At 47.7% G+C, this 4701-nt stretch overlaps 1 pseudogene; it reads right to left on the reverse strand.

Annotated features, from left to right (window-relative positions):
• Positions 1–1153: 1153 nt before the first annotated feature.
• LOC113457570 lies at positions 1154–1808 on the reverse strand (annotated as a pseudogene).
• Between the last annotated feature and the right edge of the window lie 2893 nt (positions 1809–4701).

Consider the following 4701-nt stretch of genomic DNA (forward strand, 5'->3'; position numbering starts at 1 on the left):
AGCAGTAGACCTGAGTGTCACATCCCCAACCTCAAGCAGGAAGTAGGGAGAACAGAGAATATCTTGCTCATCTTAACAATAACACAGTGATGGTCTTCTGCCACTAAGGCTCTACAATATAAAGTTCCCCAAACTGTACCATCAACTGTACTTGAAGGTCCATGTGTTCAAATGACCATTCATATGAGATATTTTTTCTTATTTTATTGATTTTTATTGAGCTCTACATTCTCCTCTTTTCCCCTCCCTCCTCTCCCCTTCAACCCTCTCCCATGGTCCTCATGCTCCCAATTTGCTCAGGTACTTTTTCCATTTTACATACTGAACACAGCTCCCCAGTCCTTTTCCCACTTCCCACCAACTTCCACAAACCCCACCCCAATTCACTCCTCACAAAGGCCTCCCACTGGGAGTCTGGCATAACAAGTTGAGGCAGAATCAAGACTCTCCCCCTGATTTAGGGTTGAACAAAGCATCCACCATAGGGAAAGGGCTCCAAAAATTAGTTCATGCGCTAGGGATAAAATCTGGTCCCACGGCTGGGCGGTGGTGGTGGCGCACGCCTTTAATCCCAGCACTCGGGAGGCAGAGGCAGGTGGATCTCTGTGAGTTCGAGACCAGCCTGGTCTACAAGAGCTAGTTCCAGGACAGGCTCCAAAACCACAGAGAAACCCTGTCTCGAAAAAAAAAAAAATTGGGACAACTTATTGACAAAAATATTAAAGGCTTTCAAATTTAGAGGGTAAGCCCTCGAGTGTTGTTCAGCCCAGACCTTGTTTTGCTAGACATCACCTTGGGTGACTGGCAGCTGGCTGGTCCTGGGTTCAAGGCTGGGGCTGGGGTTGTTCGGTATGGTTTTCTATTGCAGACATACAGCAATAGCGCTCACTGGAAATGCGTTGTTGCTACTGATGGGCGATGCTTCAAGCCATGGTTTTTTGTTTTTGTTTTTCACATTCATAGGTTCCCCAAGACCACAGGTGAGTTGTTAAAAGCATAAGGGGTGGGGGTGGGCCTGGGAGTGGGTGGCCCTGGCTCTAGGGAGCAGAAACAGAGGCCTCTGAGGTGTCTTCCACACCTGTGCTCCCTGTGGTCTCACTGACCTTGCTCAAGTCCTTGATGTCCCACCCCTGTCTTCAGCAGCCAGCCCTCCTCACAACAGGCCTCTCCTGAGCACTGAAGCACGCCTGCTTTGCGCTCCGCCTCGCTCTCCCTGGCCATCAGCATCATGTGTCTAGCCTTTTCCTTCTGCTCCAGGTGCCACCTCAGATGCCACCAGTAGCCCCAGGGTGGACAGGTGGAAAGAGACAGGGCCCGAGTTGCCAGATATGAGGCAAGAGGAGCCAGATCCTCTGTGCGGAGTCCCACTTCATTACATATGCATATGTAATCCCCCTCATTGAATATGTATGAGCCCATCATTGCGAATGCATCTTCTCATTACATATGTATATTACCCTCATTGCATATGTATTTTCTTATCTGCATAGGGACTCCAGTTCACTGATCTGAAAGAGAAGGGTACTGGAACAGTTGCAGGGTGGCCTGGTTACTCTTCCTAACGTGCAGGAAGACGTATTTGACACTGAAGTTCCCTACTAGGGTTGGGTCCATCAGCTTTGGGGCCAGGCCAAGGCGCTGGTAGGAATGCGTCACAGCCTCTGAGCTGCTATGTCCTCTAGCCAAGCGCATCATCTAAGTCTTCTTCTGTTTTTGGCCAGGATGTCTCCCACCATCTTCCCATTCTCATCCCCAACAACAAAAGAGAGCTGGGGCCAGGAGAGGCCATGATGAAAACAGCACGTCATCCAGCAGAGAAGTTTGCAGGGCTGCACGGTCTCCAGGCCCACAGGCTCAGCACTGTGCGTGGTCACCAGCGGAGCTTGAGGGTCCCTGTGAGTTGGGTTGTGAATGCACCCTCAGCAGGGACTCAGGAGCAGGGCAGGGACAACAGAGGTGGGGGCTGGGACTGAATTGATTTTTAAAAATCTTTGCTGTCTAGGGATGTTTTGTCACGTATATGAATGTTTTGCCATGTATATGATTTGTCGTGAATATGAACATGCATATTGCATGGAACCTGGTTTCATGGGCACCCCATTTTCCATTCTTTTTGGGTGTGAAGAAGTGGGGGAGTTGAGACAGAGTTTCACAATGTAGCTCCGGCTATCCTGGAACTCACTATGTAGACCAGGTTAGCCTCTAAAAATCATTATTATTGAGTTACAAAGCGCATGCCATAATTTCACCCTCGTAATGTGAATAAGCCAGAGGTTTCTAATACATTAGCAAACTTGAACTGCTACCATTGTCACCACTCTAAACCAACCTCACTGTCCCTGCAAGAAGCTCAATGCCAATCAACAGTCACCCCTTGCTCTCCCCTCTCCCCAGTTCCTGGCAACCATTAACCTGCTTCTGTAGATTCATTTCTGCCAGTCAGACACTCCTGTACATACCTGTAGCACAGAACTTGAGAAACTGACTCAGGAGGATCAGGAGTTCAAGGCCAGGCTGGCCTTCACAGCAAGACTGTCTGTAAAGAGGGAAGGCCAGCATAATAGTTCAGAGCAGTGGTTCTCAACCTTCCACATCCCGCGGCCCTTTAATACAGTTCCTCATGTTGTGGTGACCCCCAATCATAGAATTACGTCCATTGCTACTTCATAACTGTAATTTTGCTACTGTTTTGAATCGTACGTTTTCCAATGGTCCTAGAGCAACTTCTGTGGAAGGGTCATTTGACACATCCCCACAAAGGCGTCAAGACCCACAGGCTAAGAACCACTGGTTCAGGGGATAAAGGCTTTTGTTTTGTGAGATTGGTGACCAGAATTCTATCTAGCCCTGAAGCAAATGTGATCTTGGCAGGAGAGAAACCACTCCAAAGCCACCCTGTGACCCCCACACGTACACAATGGCATCAAGCATGTACTGAAACGACCTGTGAGCAAACACTGGCCTGTCGTGGTTGTCCAGAATGTTCTCTGAAACATTCCAGGGAACAGATAAGTTTAAAGGTCATGGGTAGTAAGTAGTGGGTGCCTGTAATTCCAACACACCAAAAAATGAGGCAGGACGATTGATTGTCACAAGTTTGAGCCCAGCCTGAGCTACCCAGTGAGCTCAAGGCCAGCTTGAAGGATGTATATCAAGAACTATTGGATTAAAACTTTTTTTTGTTTGTTTGTTTGCTTTTATTTTTCGAGACAGGGTTTCTCTGTGGCTTTGGAGCCTGTCCTGGAACTAGCTCTGTAGACCAGGCTGGTTTCGAACTCACAGAGATCCGCCTGCCTCTGCCTCCCGAGTGCTGGGATTAAAGGCGTGTGCCACCACCGCCCGGCCTGGATTAAAACTTTGTGATTAGCTGGAATGCTGCAGATTTAAAGCCTGGGCTATTTTTAGTCCCCTTAACAGCCATTCCTTACCCTCTTCTGTGTGTGACCTAACATCCTTGTGCCTATCAAGCAATACCTTTCAGAATGTGTCAACTCAGTAGACAATCAATTGATGGAAGTAGCTTCCATCAGTCAAAAACAGACATGAGCTAGCATCTGAGACCTGTAACAGATCCGCCCTGTTTGATATAAGCCCCTGGCCTGATTTCTCCACTAATACATTAGAAAGTGCTTTGATTTCTGACCCCCTTTTGTTTGTGTTGGAACCTGTTATTTAGGGCAACCTGAATCTGTGTTTCCCAGCTAGAGTCACAGTAGGCTAGCCTATTTTCACTCTCTTTGAGGTGACAGCTGTATTTTGCATGTACAATGTAGAATTCCCACACTTACACCCTTCTGCTGGGACTGTTCCATTGAAAGAAATGGCCCCCAAAGGGAGTGGCACTATTAGGAGTGTGGCCTTGTTGGAGGAAGTGAGTCACTCTGGGGGCGGGCTTTAAGGTTTCCTTTGTTCAAGCTTCCCTCAGTGTGACAGATAGTCAACTTTTTGCTGCCTTCTGGTCACTCTCAATTCCAGCACCATGTCTGCCTTCATGCTGCCATGTTCTCTGTCATGATAATAGTGAACTGAACCTCTGAAACTGTAAGCCAGCCCCAATTAAATGCTTTCTTCTTATAAGAATTGCCATGGTCATGGTGTCTGTTCACAGCAATAAAAGCCTTAACTAAGACAGTCCCCAAATTACAGTGCTTCCAAATTTAATTTTTCCATTCTGTATAGAGCAAAAAAGATAAGTATTCAACAGGAGCCATACCTCAAATTCTGAACTGAGACATTGTTTCCAGCTACCAACATATGGTTTGACCCCCTTTTACCTTGCTGGGCTTTGGCAGAGAGCGCTGCTTCCAATCAATCTGGCCACCACATGGGAAGGTGACAGACTCTATAGTATGCTGTGGTACTAAGCTGGGACGCTTGGTAAGCTGAGTGGATTGGATACATGTCAACTGGTGATATTTTATGTCAACTTAACATAAGCTAGAGTCATCTGAGAGCAAAGAACCTAAATTAGGAAAGTGTCCCAGTGCCAGGCCTAGTGATACATGCCTGTGTCTCAGTACTTGGGAGGCAGAGGCAGGTGAATCTCCATGGGTTACAGGACAGACAGAGATACATGGTGAGACCCGGTTTCAAACAAAAGGAAAGAAAATGCATAGCTGGGCGGTGGTGGCGCACGCCTTTAATCCCAGCACTTGGGAGGCAGAGGCAGGCGGATCTCTGTGAGTTCGAGACCAGCCTGGT

The sequence above is a fragment of the Microtus ochrogaster genome, linkage group LG2, assembly GCF_000317375.1.
Source record: "Microtus ochrogaster isolate Prairie Vole_2 linkage group LG2, MicOch1.0, whole genome shotgun sequence".
Taxonomy (NCBI): Eukaryota; Metazoa; Chordata; class Mammalia; order Rodentia; family Cricetidae; genus Microtus; species Microtus ochrogaster.